Here is a 22,421-nt window from a genome sequence, read left to right as displayed (position 1 = left end):
AATTTCCTTCCACCCAGCGTTCCCCCAAGTCTCCCGATAAAAATGATACCTCACTTGTGTGGGTAGACCAAGCACCCGCGACAGGAAATTCCCCAAAAAACAACGTGGACACATCCACTTTTTTTGACAGAAAGCAGAGGTGTTTTTTGCAAAGTGCCTACCTGTAGATTTTGGCCTATAGCTCAGCCGGCTTCTAGGGAAACCTACAAACATGTGCATTTTTTAAAACTAGAGACCAAGAGGAATCCAAGATGGGGTGATTGGTGGGGCTCTGACCAGGTTCTGTTACCCAGAATCCTTTGCAAATCTCAAAATTTGACTAAAAAAACACATTTTCCTCACATTTCGGTGACAGAAAGTTCTTCAATCTGAGAGGAGCCACAAATATCCTCTCACTCAGTGTTCCCCCAAGTCTCCCGATAAAAATGATACCTCACTTGTGTGGGTAGGCCTAGCGCCCGGGACAGGAAATGCCCCAAGACACAAAGTGGACACATTCCATTTTTTGATAGAAAGCAGAGGTGTTTTTTGCAAAGTGCCTACCTGTAGATTTTGGCCTCTAGCTCAGCCGGCATCTAGGGAAACCTACCAAACATGTGCATTTTTTAAAACTAGACACCTAGGGGAATCCAAATGGGGTGACTTGTGGGGCTCTGACCAGGTTCTGTTACCCAGAATCCATTGCAAACCTCAAAATTTGGCTAAAAAAACACATTTTCCTCACATTTTGGTGACAGGAAGTTCGGGAATCTGAGAGGAGCCACAAATTTCCTTCCACCCAGTGTTCCCCCAAGTCTCCCGATAAAAATGATACCTCACTTGTTTGGGTAGGCCTAGCGCCCACGACAGGAAATGCCCCAAGACGCAACATGGACACATTCCATTTTTTGACAGAAAGCAGAGGTGTTTTTTGCAAAGTGCCTACCTGTAGATTTTGGCCTCTAGCTCAGCCGGCTTCTAGGGAAACCTACCAAACATGAGCATTTTTGAAAACTAGAGACCTAGGGAAATCCAAGATGGGGTGATTTGTGGGGCTCTGACCAGGTTCTCTTACCCAGAATCCTTTGCAAACTTCAAAATTTGGCTAAAAAAACACATTTTCCTCACATTTCGGTGACAGAAAGTTCTGGAATCTGAGAGGAGCCACAAATTTCCTTCCACCCAGTGTTCCCCCAAGTCTCCCGATAAAAATGATACCTCACCTGTGTGGGTAGGCCTAGCGCCTGCGACAGGAATTGCCCCAAGACACAACGTGGACACATTCCATTTTTTGACAGAAAGCAGAGGTGCTTTTTGCAAAGTGCCTACCTGTAGATTTTGGCCTCTAGCACAGCCGGCACTTAGGGAAACCTACCAAACATGTGCATTTTTTAAAACTAGAGACCTAGGGGAATCCAAGATGGGGTGACTTGTGGGGCTCTGACCAGGTTCTGTTACCCAGAATCCTTTGCAAACCTCAAAATTTGGCTAAAAAAACACGTTTTCCTCACATTTCGGTGACAGAAAGTTCTGGAATCTGAGAGCAGCCACAAATTCCCTTCCACCCAGCGTTCCCCAAAGTCTCCCGATAAAAATGATACCTCACTTGTGTGGGTAGGCCTAGCGCCCGCGACAGGAAATGCCCCAAAACACAATGTGGATACATCCCATTTTTTGACAGAAAACAGAGGTGTTTTTTGCAAAGTGCCTACCTGTAGATTTTGGCCTCTAGCTCAGCCGGCACCTAGGGAAACCTACCAAACCTGTGCATTTTTGAAAACTAGAGATCTAGGGGAATCCAAGATGGGGTGGCTTGTGGGGCTCTGACCAGGTTCTGTTACCCAGAATCCTTTGCAAACCATAAAATGTGGCTAAAGAAACACATTTTCCTCATATTTTGGTGACAGAAAGTTCTGGAATCTGAGAGGAGCCACAAATTTCCTTCCACCCAGCGTTCCCCCAAGTCTCCCGATAAAAATTATACCTCACTTGTGTGGGTAGACCAAGCACCCGCGACAGGAAATTCCCCAAAAAACAACGTGGACACATCCACTTTTTTTTACAGAAAGCAGAGTTGTTTTTTGCAAAGTGCCTACCTGTAGATTTTGCCATATAGCTCAGCCGGCTTCTAGGGAAACCTACAAACATGTGCATTTTTTAAAACTAGAGACCTAGGGGAATCCAAGATGGGTTGACTTGTGGGGCTCTGACCAGGTTCTGTTACCCAGAATCCTTTGCAAACCTCAAAATTTGGCTAAAAAAACACGTTTTCCTCACATTTCGGTGACAGAAAGTTCTGGAATCTGAGAGCAGCCACAAATTCCCTTCCACCCAGCGTTCCCCAAAGTCTCCCGATAAAAATGATACCTCACTTGTGTGGGTAGGCCTAGCGCCCGCGACAGGAAATGCCCCAAGACACAACGTGGACACATTCCATTTTTTTGACAGAAAGCAGAGGTGTTTTTTGCAAAGTGCCTACCTGTAGATTTTGGCCTCTAGCTCAGCCGGCACTTAGGGAAACCTACCAAACATGTGCATTTTTTAAAACTAGAGACCTAGGGGAATCCAAGATGGTGTGACTTGTGGGGCTCTGACCAGTTTCTGTTACCCAGAATCCTTTGCAAACCATAAAATTTGGCTAAAAAAAAAACATTTTCCTCATATTTTGGTGACAGAAAGTTCTGGAATCTGAGAGGATCCACAAATGTCCTTCCACCCAGCGTTCCCGCAAGTCTCCTGATAAAAATGATACCTCACTTGTTTGGGTAGGCCTAGCGCCCGCAACAGGAAATGCCCCAAAAAACAACGTGGACACATCCCATTTTTTGACAGAAAGCAGAGGTGTTTTTTGCAAAGTGCCTACCTGTAGATTTTGCCATATAGCTCAGCCGGCTTCTAGGGAAACCTACAAACATGTGCATTTTTTAAAACTAGAGACCAAGGGGAATCCAAGATGGGGTGATTGGTGGGGCTCTGACCAGGTTCTGTTACCCAGAATCCTTTGCAAATCTCAAAATTTGACTAAAAAAACACATTTTCCTCACATTTCGGTGACAGAAAGTTCTTCAATCTGAGAGGAGCCACAAATATCCTCTCACTCAGTGTTCCCCCAAGTCTCCCGATAAAAATGATACCTCACTTGTGTGGGTAGGCCTAGCGCCCGGGACAGGAAATGCCCCAAGACACAAAGTGGACACATTCCATTTTTTGACAGAAAGCAGAGGTGTTTTTTGCAAAGTGCCTACCTGTAGATATTGGCCTCTAGCTCTGCCGGCATCTAGGGAAACCTACCAAACATGTGCATTTTTTAAAACTAGACACCTAGGGGAATCCAAATGGGGTGACTTGTGGGGCTCTGACCAGGTTCTGTTACCCAGAATCCTTTGCAAACCTCAAAATTTGGCTAAAAAAACACATTTTCCTCACATTTCGGTGACAGGAAGTTCGGGAATCTGAGAGGAGCCACAAATTTCCTTCCACCCAGTGTTCCCCCAAGTCTCCCGATAAAAATGATACCTCACTTGTGTGGGTAGGCCTAGCGCCCACGACAGGAAATGCCCCAAGACACAACATGGACACATTCCATTTTTTGACAGAAAGCAGAGGTGTTTTTTGCAAAGTGACTACCTGTAGATTTTGGCCTCTAGCTCAGCCGGCACCTAGGGAAACCTACCAAACCTGTGCATTTTTGAAAACTAGAGACCTAGGGGAATCATCCAAGATGGGGTGACTTGTGGGGCTCTGACCAGGTTCTGTTTCCCAGAATCCTTTGCAAACCTCAAAATGTGGCTAAAAAACACGTTTTCCTCACATTTCGGTGACAGAAAGTTCTGGAATCTGAGAGGAGCCAAAAATGTCCTTCCACCCAGCGTTCCCCCAAGTCTCCCGATAAAAATTATACCTCACTTGTGTGGGTAGGCCTAGCGCCCGCGACAGGAAATGCCCCAAAACACAACGTGGACACATCCCATTTTTTGACAGAAAACAGAGGTGTTTTTTGCAAAGTGCCTACCTGTAGATTTTGGCCTCTAGCTCAGCCGGCACCTAGGGAAACCTATCAAACCTGTGCATTTTTTAAAACTAGAGACCTAGGGGAATCCAAGATGGGGTGACTTGTGGGGCTCTGACCAGGTTCTGTTACCCAGAACCCCTTGCAAATCTCAAAATTTGGCTAAAAAAAACACGTTTTCCTCACATTTTGGTGACAGAAAGTTCTGGAATCTGAGAGGAGCCACAAATTTCCTTCCACCCAGCGTTCCCCAAGTCTCCCGATAAAAATGAGACCTCACTTGTGTGGGTAGGCCTAGCGCCCGCGACAGGAAATGCCCCAAAAAACAACGTGGACACATCCCACTTTTTGACAGAAAGCAGAGGTGTTTTTTGCAAAGTGCCTACATGTAGATTTTGGCCTCCTGCTCAGCCGGCATCTAGGGAAACTTACCAAACATGTGCATTTTTAAAAACTAGAAAATTAGGGGAATCCAAGATGGGGTGACTTGTGGGGCTCTGACCAGGTTCTGTTACTCAGAATCCTTTGCAAATCACAAAATTTGGATAAAAAAACACATTTTCCTCACATTTCGGTGACAGAAAGTTCTGGAATCTGAGAGGAGCCACAAATGTCCCTCCACCCAGTGTTCCCCCAAGTCTCCTGATAAAAATGATTCCTCACTTGTGTGGGTAGGCCTAGCGCCCACGACAGGATATGCTCCAAAACACAACGTGGACACATCCCATTTTTTTACTGAAAACAGAGGTGTTTTTTGCAAAGTGCCTACCTGTAGATTTTGGCCTCTAACTCATCCGGCACCTAGGAAAACCTACCAAACCTGTCCATTTTTTAAAAGTAGAGACCCAGGGGAATCCAAGATGGGGTGACTTGTGGGCCTCTGACCAGGTTCTGTTACCCAGAATCCTTTGCAAACCTCAACATTTGGCTAAAAAACAAGTTTTCCTCACATTTCGGTGCCAGAAAGTTCTGGAATCTGAGAGGAGCCACAAATTTCCTTGCACCCAGCATTCCCCTAAGTCTCCCGTTAAAAATGAAACCTCACTTGTGTGGGTAGGCCTATCGCCCGCAACAGGAAATGCCCCAAAACACAACGTGGACACATCCCATTTTTTGACAGAAAACAGAGGTGTTTTATGCAAAGTGCCTACCTGTAGATTTTGGCCTCTAGCTCAGCCGGCACTAGGGAAACCTACCAAACATGTGCATTTTTTAAAACTAGACACCTAGGGGAATCCAAATGGGGTGACTTGTGGGGCTCTGACCAGGTTCTGTTACCCAGAATCCTTTGCAAACCTCAAAATTTGGCTAAAAAAACACATTTTCCTCACATTTCGGTGACAGAAAGTTCTGGAATCTGAGAGGAGCCACAAATTTCTTTCCACCCAGTGTTCCTCCAAGTCTCCCAATAAAAATGATACTTTACTTGTGTGGGTAGGCCTAGCGCCCGCGACAGGAAATGCCCCAAAACACAACGTGGACACATCCCATTTTTTGACAGAAAACAGAGGTGTTTTTTGCAAAGTGCCTACCTCCAGATTTTGGCCTCCAGCTCAGCCGGCACCTAGGGAAACCTACCAAACCTGTGCATTTTTTAAAACTAGAGACCTAGGGGAATCCAAGATGGGGTGACTTGTGGGGCTCTGATCAGTTTCTGTTACCCAGAATCCTTTGCAAACCATAAAATTTGGCTAAAAAGAAAACATTTTCCTCACATTTTGGTGACAGAAAGTTCTGGAATCTGAGAGGGTCCACAAATGTCCTTCCACCCAGCGTTCCCCCAAGTCTCCTGATAAAAATGATACCTCACTTGTGTGGGTAGGCCTAGCGCCCGCGACAGGAAATGCCCCAAAAAACAACGTGGACACATCCCATTTTTTGACAGAAAGTAGAGGTGATTTTTGCAAAGTGCCTACCTGTAGATTTTGGCCTCTAGCTCATCCGGCTTCTAGGGAAACCTACCAAACATGTGCATTTTTGAAAACTAGAGACCTAGGGAAATCCAAGATGGGGTGATTTGTGGGGCTCTGACCAGGTTCTGTTACCCAGAATCCTTTGCAAACCTCAAAATTTGGCTAAAAAAACACATTTTCCTCACATTTCGCTGACAGGAAGTTCGGGAATCTGAGAGGAGCCACAAATTTCCTTCCACCCAGTGTTCCCCCAAGTCTCCCAATAAAAATGATACCTCACTTGTGTGGGTAGGCCTAGCGCCCGCAACAGGAAATGCCCCAACACACAACGTGGACACATCCCATTTTGTGACAGAAAACAGAGGTGTTTTTTGCAAAGTGCCTACCTGAAGATTTTGGCCTCTAGCTCAGCCGGCACCTAGGGAAACCTACCAAACCTGTGCATTTTTGAAAACTAGAGACCTAGGGGAATCCAAGATGGGGTGACTTGTGGGGCTCTGACCAGTTTCTGTTACCCAGAATCCTTTGCAAACCATAAAATTTGGCTAAAAAAAAAACATTTTCCTCATATTTTGGTGACAGCAAGTTCTGGAATCTGAGAGGATACACAAATGTCCTTCCACCCAGCGTTCCCGCAAGTCTCCTGATAAAAATGATACCTCACTTGTGTGGGTAGGCCTAGCGCCCGCGACAGGAAATGCCCCAAAAAACAACGTGGACACATCCCATTTTTTGACAGAATGTAGAGGTGATTTTTGCAAAGTGCCTACCTGTAGATTTTGGCCTCTAGCTCATCCGGCTTCTAGGGAAACCTACCAAACATGTGCATTTTTGAAAACTAGAGACCTAGGGAAATCCAAGATGGGGTGATTTGTGGGGCTCTGACCAAGTTCTGTTACCCAGAATCCTTTGCAAACCTCAAAATTTGGCTAAAAAAACACATTTTCCTCACATTTTGGTGACAGGAAGTTCGGGAATCTGAGAGGAGCCACAAATTTCCTTCCACCCAGTGTTCCCCCAAATCTCCCGATAAAAATGATACCTCACTTGTTTGGGTAGGCCTAGCGCCCACGACAGGAAATGCCCCAAGACACAACGTGGACACATTCCATTTTTTGACAGAAAGCAGAGGTGTTTTTTGCAAAGTGCCTACCTGTAGATTTTAGCCTCTAGCTCAGCCGGCTTCTAGGGAAACCTACCAAACATGTGCATTTTTGAAAACTAGAGTCCTAGGGAAATCCAAGATGGGGTGATTTGTGGGCCTCTGACCAGGTTCTGTTACCCAGAATCCTTTGCAAACCTCAAAATTTGGCTAAAAAAATACATTTTCCTCACATTTTGGTGACAGGAAGTTCGGGAATCTGAGAGGAGCCACAAATTTCCTTCCACCCAGCGTTCCCCAAGTCTCCCGATAAAAATGATTCCTCACTTGTGTGGGTAGGCCTAGCGCCCGCGACAGGAAATGCTCCAAAACACAACGTGGACACATCCCATTTTTTGACAGAAAACAGAGGTGTTTTTTGCAAAGTGCCTACCTGTAGATTTTGGCCTCTAGCTCATCCGGCACCTAGGAAAACCAACCAAACCTGTCCATTTTTGAAAAGTAGAGACCCAGGGGAATCCAAGATGGGGTGACTTGTGGGGCTCTGACCAGGTTCTGTTACCCAGAATCCTTTGCAAACCTCAACATTTGGCTAAAAAAACAAGTTTTCCTCACATTTCGGTGCCAGAAAGTTCTGGAATCTGAGAGGAGCCACAAATTTCCTTGCACCCAGCATTCCTCTAAGTCTCCCGTTAAAAATGAAACCTCACTTGTGTGGGTAGGCCTATCGCCCGCGACAGGAAATGCCCCAAAACACAACGTGGACACATCCCATTTTTTGACAGAAAACAGAGGTGTTTTTTGCAAAGTGCCTACCTGTAGATTTTGGCCTCTAGCTCAGCCGGCACCTAGGGAAACCTACCAAACCTGTGCATTTTTTAAAACTGGAGACCTAGGGGAATCCAAGATGGGGTGACTTGTAGGCCCCAACCAGGTTCTGTTACCCAGAATCCTTTGCAAACTTCAAAATTTGGCTAAAAAAACACATTTTCCTCACATTTCGGTGACAGAAGGTTCTGGAATCTGAGAGGAGCCACAAATTTCCTTCCACCCAGCTTTCCCCCAATCCTCCCGATAAAAATGATACCTTACTTGTGTGGGTAGGCCTAGCGCCCACGATAGGAAATGGCCCAAAACACAACGTGGACAAATCACATTTTTTCACAGAAAACAGAGGTGTTTTTTACAAAGTGCCTACCTGTGGATTTTGGCCTCTAGCTCAGCCGGCCCGGGGGGGGGCAGAAATGGCCTAAAATAAATATGGAACGACCCTTGCCTAAGGGGTGACATTGACGCAAAACAAAAAGATCCCCAGTACCTAGTTGTTTCTGCCCCACTTGGGGACAGATTGACCTAAATTCGGGCGATTTGCCCCCAAGGGGGGCAGAAATGGTCTAAATACAATTTGCCCCTCAGTGGAGCAACCCTTGCCTAATGGGTCGCTCCCCATCTCTAACAAACAAACAAACAAAACAAAAACACAAAAAAAAAAAATTGCCCTGGCGCCTAGAGGTTTCTGCCACCCCTGGGCGCATATCAGCCTAATAACAATAGGCAGATATGCCCACAGAGGGGCAGAAATGGCCTAAAATAAATTTGCCCCCCAACCCTCCCCCGGGAGCGACCCTTGCCTACGGGGTCGCTCCCCTTGCGTGACATTGGGGCAGAAAAAAAATCCCCGGTGCCTAGTGGTTTCTGTCCCCCTTGGGGACAGATTGACATAAAATCGTCCGATCTGCCCCCAAGGGGGGCAGAAATGGTCTAAATACAATTTGCCCCTCAGGGGAGCAACCCTTGCCTAATGGGTAGTTCCCCATCTCTAAAAAACAAACAAACAAAACAAAAACACAAAAAGAAAAATTGCCTGGCGCCTAGAGGTTTCTGCCACCCCTGGGCGCAGATCGGCCTAATAACAATAGGCCGATCTTCCCCCAGGGGGGGCATAAATGGCCTAAAATAAATTTGCCCCCCCACCTCCCAACCCTCCCAGGAGCGACCCTTGCCTACGGGGTCTCTCCCCGTGCATGACATTGGTGCAAAAAAAAAATACCTGGTGCCTAGTGGTTTCTGCCCCCCTTGGGGGCAGATTGACCTAAAATTGGCCGATCTGCCCCCAAGGGGGGCAGAAATGGTCTAAATACAATTTGCCCCCCAGGAGACCGACCCTTGCCTAATGGGTCGCTCCGCATCTCTAAAAACACAAACAAACAAAAAAAAACACAATTATTTTTTTAGCCCTGGCGCCTAGAGGTTTCTGCCCCCTCTGGGGGAAGATCGGCCTAATAACAATAGGCAGATATGCCCCCAGAGAGGGCAGAAATGACCTAAAATAAATTTGCCCCCCAATCGCCCCCCCCCCCCCGGAGCGACCCTTGCCTACGGGGTCGCTCCCCTTGCGTGACATTGGCGCAGAAAAAAAATCCCCGGTGCCTAGTGGTTTCTGTCCCCCTTGGGAGCAGATTGACCTAAATAAAATAGGCTGATCTGCCCCCCAGAGGGTAGAAATGGCCTAAAATAAATTTGCCCCCCATGGGACCGACCCTTGCCTAAGGGGTCGGTCCCCTTGCGTGAAATTCACAAAGGAAAAAAAAAAAACTGGTGTCTAGTGGTTTCTGTCCCCCTTGGGGGCAGATTGGCCTCATAAAAATAGTCCAATCTGCCCCCAAGGGGGGCAGAAATGGCCTAAATATAATTTGCCCCCTAGGGGAGCGACCCTTGTCTAAAAAAAAAAAAGAATAGAAAAATGGTCCCTGGTGCCTAGAGGTTGCTGCCCCCAGGTGGGGCAGAAAAGGCCTTAAAAAAAAATGCCCCCCCTGGGAGCGACCCTTGCCCAAGGGGTCACTCCCTCATGTCAGTTTCCAAATCAAAATAAAAATCCCTGGTGTCTAGTGGCCGTTTCAAAAGCCGGATTGCTTTACAATCCGGCTTTTGAAACGCTGAGAGAGACTTCAAAGGGAAGGAAATACATTTCCTTCTCTTTGAAGCGTCTCCGGGTCTCCTCCACGTGATCGGAAGAGAAATGCTTTGCATTTCTCTTCCGAGCGCGCTGGAAACTGAGCTTCCAGCGCCAAGGAGGAGGCCTCTGTGACAATCAGCGCGCAATGCGCACTGATGTCACAGGGGGGGCGGGTACGGGGGTGGAAGGGGAAGGGATTCTCCTTCCATCCACGACCGGGGGGTGTGGATGGGGGGGCACATAGGGGGAGCGCTAGCGCTCACCCAGGTTCCCTGGTGCAGGATGAGGTGATCTCGTCCAAGACACCCGGGAACCGGTGCCTTGGACGAGATCACCTCATCCAAGGCACCGTAGGGGTTAAGATAGAGAGCTGGCTGAAGGAGGGACTTTGACTGCCCTCACCTGCACTGTGCTGCCCCTGCTCACACCTGTTCTGAATTCCAGTCACCCTTTGTGACTGGGAGGAAGGATTAAAGCCTAGCTTCTGCTTTCAGAACATGTGCTTCTGTTGCCTGATTTCGTCTCCAGTTGCCATTCACTGCTGAATCCCTGAAACCTTGAGAGGAGTTCTTAACTCCAGCTACTGCTTTTGCAGTGCCCTCTTTTCCTGTAGCTGCCCTGAGCAACATTGTGCTTATCTGTATAGGTCGTTTCTCAGTTTCACATTCCTTTCTAGCCTGATTTCTGTGTTTTCCCTATTGGGCTTCCGACCAGGTATTGGCTGAGTTGCCAGCGGTTCCCTTTATTTCCTTGTGCTGTATTTCTATTCAGTCCTTGTTCTGAATTTCAGTGTTTATCTCATGTACTAGTAAGGCATAATTTGTTCTAGTGCCTATTGGGTACATCCTCGAGTTACTTGCTCTGAATCCTGGTTCCAGTTTCCATGTACCAACAGGGCATTACTTGTTTCAGTAACTGTTGGGTACATCCTCAAGCTCCCAGTTTCAGTTCCCTGTACCAACAGGGCATTACTCGTTCCAGTGCTTGTTCGGTACAGCCTACCCTTGATTCCTGTATTGCTGTTCTTGATTTCTGATGCCCTGTTCATAATTCCTTGTCTTTTCTCTCTCCTTTTCTTTCCTTACTATCCTCAGATTGCTGTATTGTTTGTCTTGTATTATGGTTATTCTTACCACTCTGGTTTTCTTTCCATAACAAATGTGGTTCAAAGTCTTTTGCAGTCCCTATCCGTTTACAGTGTGACCTCTGGCTTGGTCTCTATTCCGATCAGGTAAAGGAAAGACTGCTGTTTTTGTCTCCAGGTCCTTTGGGGTCTTACCTGTCATAGTGTTGTTGTCAGTCTCGGTCCACCTTGCACTTACAACAGTCTCTATACAGCAATCCTCACCATCACTTTGCTGTACGCCTGTTTTTAAGAGCAATATGCTGGTGTCAGTCCAAAGAGCTTCCCCTAAGCTACCAAGAGACTTCTTGTTCACATATCAGTACATCCCTTACTTTGATCATACTTTGTTCCTGTCTATCTCCTGTCCTGTGATTGTTTTGTGGCATCAGTTCTAAATTGAGTAGTCTGATATTACATTCCCTTCTTGCTGGGTGTTACCTCTGGAAACACTCAGCCCCCCTTCGCTCCTTCGCTCCCTGACACACATATAGTATATATATATATACAAATAATCAGTGGTGGTCAACACTGGGTACCTATAGTTAGGATTTTGTTTCAAAAGAAAGAAAAAAAATTGGTTTGCTTATAACACTGTTTAACAAATCTTCGCAAAGCTTTTCAAATAAAGTTTAATCCACCTCAGCTCCTTCCTGTAAGGTTTTGGGGTGATCAATCAAGCAGGAGCAAAGAAAAAGGGAAGGTCCCAAAATGCAATTTTCCCCATTAATTTTTCCATAGGAAATTTAGACACAGCTGCAGCCCAAACAGCTGAACGGATTTACACCCATTGTGGCAGAAAGCTAGATCTTGGTCCAGAAAGGGTGCTTCTTGTGTGTTTGGTGTAAATCCATTCAGTAGTTTTTGAGCAAATAAGGCTAAAAAACCTTGTATATTTCTTGCCAGGGAGGATCTGCGGAGCCGACAGATCTCCAGACGAGATCTGATTGCCTTACACCACATCAACAACAATGTGGTGGCAGTTATCTTAGGGCTCAGGACTCAGTGTTTAGTCCTAGACAAAAGGTTAAAAAAAGTTATAAAGTGGTAGGGTAGCGATATCCTGTCCCCTTAAGCCTGGTGGGAGCCAAAAACTTTCATATTTTTTTTTAGCTGTTGATGCTAAATTGAAGTGTATCTGTAAATCCGTGGAAAGTTTTTAAAAGACAAAGGGCCATATTTATACTTTTTGATGCAAAACTGTGCCAACGCAGTTTTGCGTCAAAAAGTTAACGCCGGCTAGCGCCATTTCTTTGCGCCACCCGGGTGTCAAATTTATACTTTGGCGCTCCGTGACGCAAACCACCGGATAGAGTAATTTTTTATTACTCTAACCATTGCGCTACGTCGTAAAGGAAAACTACAATAATGCGGAGAAAATGACTTTAATCAGGTTTACTATGTCGCAAAACGGATACGCGCCATTTTTCCCCACAATAGCGTCAAAAAGCAGCAAAACACAGCAAAATGTGCAAAGGAGCCCCAAAAGGATCCCAGAAGCCAGGAGAGACCCCAGGAAGACCCCAATTGACCAGGACCCAGCCAGGAGACCCCAGACAAGCCCCAGGAGAGGGAGAAGAAGAAAAGGAAGTGTTTCAGTGCCGAGGAGCAGGAAATACTGGTGAAAGAGGTGACGGAACACCAGCATCAACTTTTTGTCACCTCAAAATTGCCAATTGGGAGGAGAGAGGCAATTTGGCAACAAATTGTGGACAAGATAAACAGTGTGGCAGAAGTACGGAGAACAGTCACTGAGCGCAAGAAATGCTGGCATGACAGCAAGCGCAGGACCAAGGAAAAAATGGCAAGGAACAGGAAGGCAGGACTGCAGACTGGAGGTGGGAGTCTAGCACCACAGGAGGCCCTGGACCAGATGGAGGAGATGGTGGCAGCCATCATTCCAGAGGAGATCGTCACAGGGATTCAAGGACAGGACAGCGCAGAATACCAGGAAACAACACAGATGCAGGGTAAGTGGCATGGGGGTACAAAAATGCCTAAATGTTACCTGCAAGCAGGGGGGGTACATACCTACTACACAATGCATTTCAGCCCTGAAAATCAGGCTGTGGAAAGGGCAGAGGGACATGGCACGGGTGCATGGGCTGTGCAGGGGAAACCAAGGATGTTGGAAAGGCAAGGCCGATCAGGAGTGTAGGGTACAACGTAAAACTGGCCTGCTGTCACAGGACAGCTGGTTTTGTCACAACAAGAACTAGGGCTCAATTTCCAGTCTCAGGCCATATCCGCAAGTGGCATGCACCATAACAGTTGCCACTACCACCTGTGCCATGTGCTGTGTGTGCTGGTCAAGTAGCAAATGGCAGTTAGGTGCCCATGGATCAAACGCACCCAAAATAGAGGGTTCAGGATGACAATGTTATCAATCCCCTGTAATTCCTAACAAAGTGTAAATCCTGTCAAATGCTCATGTCTATAGGCGCAATAAACATCAGGTAGTGTTACTTACATTATGAAGTACACAGCAGTAATGTCATACCCATGCTGCACATTCCAGGGTCTACCCTGTGCCTGAGTTACAATAGCTGCAATACCACCTTGGAACATCCCAAATGTCATACTGCTAAGACAACAGCATTGAGGGGGTGGACATATGTGTCTAGCTAGTGAAACACACCCGCACAGTCATAACAGGAAATGGAACACTGCCAGGCTCATCAGTGCAATCCAATGTAGCACACATTCCCCGAAATCAACATGACACACTACCAATGCTGACACCTGTATCGTGCCATGCCAATGCTATACATAGTATGTGCTTGGTCTCAGCAACATATAGGTGTATGTGAAATATCAGAGATTAGGTCAGTCCCATATTATTAAGTGTGGTGCAAGTGGCATCAGAACACCCACAGCCATTGCAAGGCCTCACCATGCTAATGGAAGTAGACGGAGGGTTGAGTAGGACAAGAAGGTGGCAACATACAATTTGGACAGAACCTACACCTAGAGGATGTGACGGAGACAATTCCCCAAACTGCTCACACTACATGTGACATGCAGGTGAGGCATAGGCCTGTGAGAATGCTAATATTAATGACAGGAACAATGAACAGGAACCAAGTTTACAAAGTCTCACTAATAGGAAGTCAGTAACATCACGTTACAACTGCCACAACACAGACACACTAATTGTACAATATCTCATTGCAGAGGACAATGGCTCTCCTGTGGATATGCCTGTCCTGGACTTCCCTGATGACATGGATGACGAGCTGACAAACATTAGCCAGCAGACCTTCAAAGATGTCCTTGGAACCCTCGAGACCCCACCTTCAGTCGCAAGGAGGAGTACAGATGCAGCAGCCATCACAGAGGACTCACCCACCACCCCAATAGTACGACCTGCCAGCTCCAACCCTGCTGAGGACTCTGAGGACACTGGTACCACCTTTCAGATGACAGTAGTGGGAGTTCAGCGGGAGTTGGACAAGGAGGTGTGGGTGGGGATGCAAAATATGGCAGCTAGCCTTGAGGGGATGCATACGTGCATGATGTCCTCTGCAGAACAGGCAGCAGCCATGCAAGCGCTACCATCCCTCCTGCAAGGACTACAACAATGTGTGAGGGATTTCACCACAGTAGTTAGGGAGTTGCCACAACACCTGGCATCCCAAACCTTTCACTGCGTGCATGAATGCAATCATGACCCCCTCAGGGCCGACCTGGCTGACTACCACAGTGATGTAGCTGCTATACTCAAGAACCAGCAGCTCCTCCTTGCTGCAGTAATGCCCTTAATAGCCCCACAGTTGGCAGCTACTGGGAATTCTGACTCCACGTCTTCAAACACTGAAGTTTGTGTTGCCCCTTCAAACCAACCACCACCAAGGGCAGAGGAGACGACACACACATCAGAAGAAGAAGACGTGAAACAGATCACCTTCACCCGTAGAAGTACCCGGTAGCACAAGTCCATTCCACATGAGCACTGATTTCCTAGGTCCTGTGCTTCTTAACATGCCAGTCTTGCTGCAGTTGGTAACATGCACCGTTCTCCAGCACACTGTTTACCTTACCACTATGCACTGCAATTGTCTCTCATTACCTCATTGGCAATTCATGTTCCTCTGCACTGAATGACACTTCACCCCAGCATGTCCAATGACATGTCCCTCACCATTGCACTTGTGTTGCATCACAATCGAAGGCGTCACACTAATGGACTTACAATCGTGGACTATGTAAATATTGCACTACAGCACTTGAAAATAAATAGCATTTACACAACCACTTTGTCTCTGTGTAATGTGACACATCAACTGTAGGAGATTTGCGATGTATGTAACATGTCGGATGGCCGTAGAATGTCAATACAACAGTGTAGAAAGATTGTTGGCTGAAAACTATGTATTGGGGTCTGGATTTTATCATCACCTCTGCTTCCTTAGGCTTATTTCTGAAGTTGAATGAGAACAAACAGTATAATGCTGTGTAGAACTGAAAAAGTCTACTCCAAAGTATGTATAAGATGAAACTCAATGTGGCCAACATTCCCTTCAAGACAATCTTTATGTATGTGACATCTGACTATAAACTTTAAAAACACACACACACACACCATACAGCAGAAATGGATGTGTACGAGTGTATAGACAATTATGTAACCTGGGAGTACAATGTGATAAATGATAGGTGTGAGTTATCTATACAGAACGTCATAAGATTATAAGGGTTCACATGAACATCAGGCTGCAGGCAGACGTCCCACAGTGGCCAAGATTCCAATTCAGGACTTAAATGATGACAGATTTAAAAACACACCAACCTTTACAACACATTGTGAACCACAGTAACCTTGAGTGGTGGGTGCAATGGATGGCAGATGCACAGAGAAGCAGCTTTTTTGTAGCTGCCAATGTGACAGCCCCTTTGGCATAGGGAATAACCATGTCAATAATGGGATTCTGATGCAGGATGGAACACAAATGCAAATGTTCAATTTACACTGTACACCCATGCCAAGGCCCTGATCCCCAAGCATATGACACATACTGTAAAGGAGTACCTAAAACTTTATTTTACAGTAATATACATTACCCACAACTGGCCCTAACTACCCTAAGCTAAACTTACTTACCACATTTAACTAAACGCTCTAAACATCATCCCCCCTTATATGACGGGACACATGTAGGACAACATATACTAACCTAAACACATACTACCTTAACCTAAACATATATATAAATATATATATATATATATTTTTTTTTATATATATATATGTATATACACATAAATCCCAACATCATCACCCACCCACAAAAAAACATGTAATATTATAAAACCCTCCACCCCAACCCGCTTATACTAACTAAGCTAACAGCCTACTCTAACCTAACAATAAGCCCCCTAAACCCACTAAAAAAAAGAAGGAGGGAGGGGAGGGAATCATGGGTGAGGGTCCAAAATTTACAAATTGGCCCTCCGCAGGATCTTTTTGATACCCTGCAGTCTCCTGCTATTGCGGGACACCTCCTGCTGCAGCCGGTCCATCCTGTGCAACATTCGTTGCATGTCATGTTTCAGTGTCTGAAAATCCTGATTGTCTATCACAGCAGCTGGGGTTGTCTGGGTACCACTTGTAGATGCCATTGCTGGTGCCGGTGCCGTGGTTGGAGGGGGAGGTGCAGGAGGTGCTGCTTGTGGGCCCAGAGCAGACGAAGTGGAGGGACCTGCTACAGTGGCTGTCATCCCTGGTGCCACTGTGGTGTGAGCTGTGGTGGTGGGGGCACTTGTGGGCAATGCTGGCCCCCCTTGGGCAAATGCCCTCCATGCCCCTGTGGCTCTTTCATGGCGATAACGGCATGCCATATTATGGAATCCAGCCTCCATATTGAGTATGTAGCGGTAACGCACTGCCCGCCTCTGGGATTCCCGTATCTCCTGGGCATTCATGTTGGCAGCTGTAAAAATAGAGAAAGCCAAACATTAGTGACATCATTGTGTGATACATCTACAGATGATATTCTAACACTTCATCAAAAATAGCACATATTGTCCAAATCACAGTACAGATGATAGATTGTCCCTGAGGAATGACATGCCAATGCAGCCTACACATCAACTATCTAACAGCACAGCAATGGACAACAAGGTGTGTATTTAATTAAATTATCTGTGCATCTTTGTACTGCTATTAGTCACATGACAAATGCTACAAGTACTCCACATGTGCCAGGCCAACTAATAACTATCTTCTGGATGACAATCAAGGCACACAAGACCTGTGATTTGTAAATGGAACTGCCTGGATGGTATGCAGTTGGTAATCATGAGGGGGCATTGTAGTTTGTAACACATGAATGTTTGAATTTCATGTCTGTCATCTACACTGGGATCATCACACCTAGGTACACATATTTTCTAGCCCTAACCCTGTGCCTCAGGGGGGGGATGGACATGAAGCACATATTTTCAAACATCAAGGACAGCCACAAAGTTTTGGACAGCTGGTCATGGGTTTAGTCAGTCCACCACAGTTAAGGAGGCCTGCCAACAAGGATTGACTCACACATTGGACAATCACATCAACACTAATTATTCTAATTGTGAACAATTGTCAACATCATTACATCTCACTGACACCTTTCCAAAATCAAGTACGTTGATGCAAGCACCCATCTGGCCTTGACCTGCATGAACGCCTATGACATTTCACTCAAGTACCACATAAATGGAGTACAACATGTAGAGCTAGATGCTGCCGCAAAGTCAACCATACAGTCCTACATGTTCATTACTTCACAGGGATGCTCAAGTCTGTGGGTAAAACTTATGCATCACTGGTCTGTGGGAATCAGGGTATGACTTGCTGACTAAATCATGACACTGGCCACCTCAAAATTAATTATTGGCATACATGTAGCAACAAATCACCCAGTTCACCTGCCCATGCCTATAGCGCAGCACTCGACTCCCAATATATGACTCTCCACCACAGAATGTCCAACTCGAACATGGAACAAAATGTCAACCTCCAGTCAAGTCACTGGTCCTGCTCTCGGGCCACCAGGTCAGCCCAGCGATGTTCCAATTGGTGGTCGTTGCGCTGGCTGTTAAAGATTCTTCTTAGGTGGAACAGCACCTTTGCCCACCTGTGCAACCTTGCCTCCATGTGATACCCCTGTATCACCCGACCCCCAGCCTCCAACATCAGGGGGAGGAAGTGGCACACTAGCCACATAAAAGCTCCTAGCTCCTCCTCACCCATTCTCCCCAGACTTGGCCTTCCCAACATCTCCCAAAAAATAGGATAGGAAAGGGTAAAGAGGGAAAAACAGGGAAAGGGGGTATGAAAAGGACACTTAACTAACCCACAGACAGCCCAACAATACCCCAAATAACAATACCCACAAACACACTCCCAACAGTACAAAGGCAAATAGAATCACAATAAATGACAATAAAATACTTACACAGATTAACACAGACACTTACAAAACAACAGAATACAATAGCATTAGCAAACAGGAGACAAAAGCACAATATTTGAGTAAATTCTTTTTTACGCATATGCATGAAAATTCACCCGCATTCAAGGATCAGTAAATTTTTAATGGATAACCGATTTCCTGGGGTGCGGTGTTGGACTTAACGCTAGGGACCAATCGATGTATTATGGGTGTGAACGTCATTTTTTTAGGCATATGCGTCATATTTTGACGCATATCTATCTTTTTTTACACTTTTGCGTCAAAAAATATGTCTTAAACGGTGTTTGTGTATTTTTTTCATTTTTTTACATGCATGCAGCCTATAACTATACAAACATAGGATGGTATGACCTGCAGTGCGTGTTCTAGTTTTTGGGCACATGTGGCAGACCATACCATTGCGGACCATAATACTCATATTGTTGTGCCAGATTAGCTCTCTTAACTGACGCAACAGCAACACAAACCTTTGGAATAAAATTGGTATTTCCTAGTTTGAGCAGGTGTTGCATCAATAGAAGATAGCAAGGCTACGCAACTAAACAAATAGACTCATGGATTGTGTGTTTATGTCTGTGAATTGGCTCTTTAAATTGTTGTTGTGCCTCTGTGTGAACGTCACAAGAAAACTTTGGCGTATTGTGCATGTAGGAATGTGTTAGAATTGTGTATAACCATCTGATGCCATTCATTGAGGTACATCAGTCATGATATGTGTTTGTTATATCTGTTGTTTCTTATGCTGTGTGTACTTCCTTGGCTTTGGGGACAAAACATTTCCCATGACGAACTATACACAGGATAGATAGAGGACGGTTGATAATGGCTATGTCAGATATGTAACCCATCACATTTAATGAAATGTTGAATACCACTTCATGGTCACTTGTGTGTATATTACCCATGAGTCCGGCATTAGAACATGCTAGGTAGGTACAGTGTTTGTGACACAGAGTCTCAAATTCAATTCTAAAATTGGTATGTACAACACAGTTTGAGTCATGTAAATGACCTATGTTTTTCCTGTGGCTGTGGAGGACCAGCAGACCATGCTGCATGTGTTCACATATTTCCAGTGGTTCATTGCACAAAGGTGTCCAGTTCAAGTGTGTGGCCATGTGTACCCTGTGTCAGCGTTGGCCTCCATGTTGTCACAGTTACGTGCAGATCTAGTCATGGGTCTGTGGAGCCAGTCCCTAAATTAACAGAGTATCCTTCAAAGCAGAATTTACCTAAAGCCAAAGATCAATTAACGACACACATGGGGATAGTCCAGCGATGGCACTGCTGAACTTTTATAAGGCTCACAACAGGGCAACCTTGGTGTGCTCAAAAACGTTATGGGTCAGTAATAGGAAACAGGCAGCTTTAATCACAACATTTGTAAACAGGGTGGGCTCTAAAATTCCCACTGCAACAGGGAACATTTGTGCCTCTGTGCTGATTAATCTCACAACAAGTCACTATGCAAGCCCCATCAAAAGGTGGAGGCAGAAGTGAATCTGTGTGTGGACCGTCAGGGCAGAAACATGTTTTGTCCTTACATACACATTAGCAACCCTTGTTTGTTGTGCTAGAGGCACCGTACCGAATCCATGCATACAGCCATGGCACATTGTCACTGTTTGGCACTAATGAATACATGCAAAACCAGACAAGGGATGGGTGCTGGATTGGGCCATTTGAATACATGTCCCAGAACAGAATACGATAAGTAAACTGATTAAACTATAGTATACATTTGAGGATTCATCATAGACCTACCAGACACAATACCCCAGGAGGAAAGAGAGGGCATGGAAAGCAACTATGAGACAAATGTAGCCACAGGGAGCCTCTACGGTTAACGCAAAGACTGGAACCAATCAGGCTAACAGGATGCAAGATCTGTCAGGAATAAACAGGAACAAGGCAAATAGACAGTGAGCAGACTCTGACTGGGAATAGCAGGAACAGCACTGTGGGAACTAAAAACAGTTTGCGCTGTGGTCTGCAACATTACACAATCCCCCAAGGGCTCTGGTACACAAGTGATTTGTACGCCAATGCCAACAAGGAGATTCAGAAAATGGCAGCTTCTAAGCAGTTCCAGCCAGCAGCAAGGGCACGGCAGGTTCAAATGGCTGGTCTGCATGGAAGTGCTCACAGGTGTGTGCAGATTCAGTCTCTCACAAGTCCTGGAGTTGAGAATCAAGTTCAAAGGGCCAACTGGACCTTTCACATGGGAAGCAATGGACAGCTGATTACAGGTCCTAACGACTACCAGGCAGTGCATTATCGGACCTGAAGTCCATGCAGACTGATGAACTGTGACTATGGCATGCCATACTGAAGAGGTAAGCACACAGGAGTCAGAATGGGAGTCTGGGTGTGAGTAGATGAAGATTCTCAGGGTACAGATAGTCCATTTACAGGGCCCCCTAGAGAAGGGTGGGCAGAGACTGAAAACATGGCAGTGGCAGGACTTCTTACCTGGGATGGACTGCGGAGGGCATGTCTTGTGAGCAATGCTTGTCATACCTGGGGCACTCAGGCTATCCATTTTCAGCTAAGATGGACTTCTTGTCACACATGCTCCTTGCAGAGATAGCTGATGTCACACTTACTTCTGTCAAGGGTCTGGTCATACATTCCTGTTACCAATGCAATAGCACATCCACTGCCTCATGTATGAAGCACGTTTTTACCTTATGATTGATGGTGTCTTAGTTGTGTGTCATTTCCTGCAATGGACCTCGTTGGCAACATGGATGTGTCTCATAGCTGTGGTCCTCTGATATTGCCCTTCAAATGTGAAATAGACAGGATACATGTCATTAACACTGTGTGTGATGTTTTCTGTACATTCATACCCATCAAATGTGATGTGGCTTTTTCAGTATCCTAATGTGTATTTCTGCAATGCTCCATGAGGCTAAACTCTGATTATGAATTCCTAGGTATCATGTGTTGCATAAATAATTACCCAGAGCATAATTGAGTGATGAAGTGGGGTGTTTAATTACATATGATAACAAAGTGGTGATGGTGACTATAGTTAGAAGAAGTTTTGTATGATGTGTTGTCTCCTACGCAATCCTGCAGCTGTGTTTGGATGTTCCCCCTCATTTTCATGGACAGCATCCTCCTCTTCCTCCTCTTCAGGCATTTGTGGATCTGGTTCATAGAGGGGAATATTCCTCCTCAGACAAATGTTGTGCAGGATGGCACAGGTCAAAATGATCTTGCAGACCATTTCAGGGGAATATAGGAGGCTGCCTGTCCAGGCACCTGTATCTGGACTTCGGGATGCCAAAAGTCCACTCAACTATTATGCGTGTCCTACAATGTGCCTCATTATAGGCGCGCTCTGCTGCTGTGCTTGGGTTGGCAATTGGGGTCATGATCCATGGCTGGATCCCGGAACCCTGATCAGATGAAAGAGAAAATTAGGGTAAGTGTTTGTTTGTTGGTTGCACCATGTTTGTCACTTTGCATGGCAGTTGTTATCTTATGTCGTCTGTGACTCATCAGTGTTTGTGGTATTGTGTGGGATCCTAGGCTTCTGTGATGTTCTTTCGGCATTGGCTTGTTTAACTACCAAAACTGGTGTTTGGCTGATTGACATGATATCTGTGGTATATTTAGAAACTTGCAGTTCAGTGTGTATCTCCCATGCGTTATGTAATGTGAAAGAAGTGTCGCTTGTGCCTTCACTGGAGGTGACATGATACTTCCACACACACAATCAAATCCACTGTGGTGGTAACACGGTTGCACTATTTGGCCTGAACATCCAATCCAATTTTACATATATGATTGCAGGTTAAATGCAACAGTGAGGCCCTTTGATTTGGCTAGATGACAATGCACAACACATCTCCATAAGTTGGCAGAACT

At 45.7% G+C, this 22,421-nt stretch overlaps 1 protein-coding gene across 2 annotated transcripts in view; it reads right to left on the bottom strand.

The window, feature by feature from the left end:
- Positions 1-22,421, bottom strand: part of LOC138292284 (inhibin beta C chain-like) — a 583,648-nt gene that overhangs the window by 221,478 nt on the left and 339,749 nt on the right. The window contains exon 3 of one of the 2 annotated variants that reach the window (XR_011202635.1): positions 16,101-17,012. The exons of the other annotated variant lie outside the window; for it this stretch is intronic. The gene's annotated coding sequence lies outside the window, so the exon portion shown is untranslated. Of the gene's footprint in view, positions 1-16,100; positions 17,013-22,421 lie in introns of those variants that run through there. 2 annotated transcript variants of the gene reach the window in all.

This window comes from Pleurodeles waltl, chromosome 4_2, assembly GCF_031143425.1.
Source record: "Pleurodeles waltl isolate 20211129_DDA chromosome 4_2, aPleWal1.hap1.20221129, whole genome shotgun sequence".
Lineage (NCBI taxonomy): Eukaryota > Metazoa > Chordata > Amphibia > Caudata > Salamandridae > Pleurodeles > Pleurodeles waltl.
This window is presented reverse-complemented; position numbering and strand designations above follow the sequence as displayed.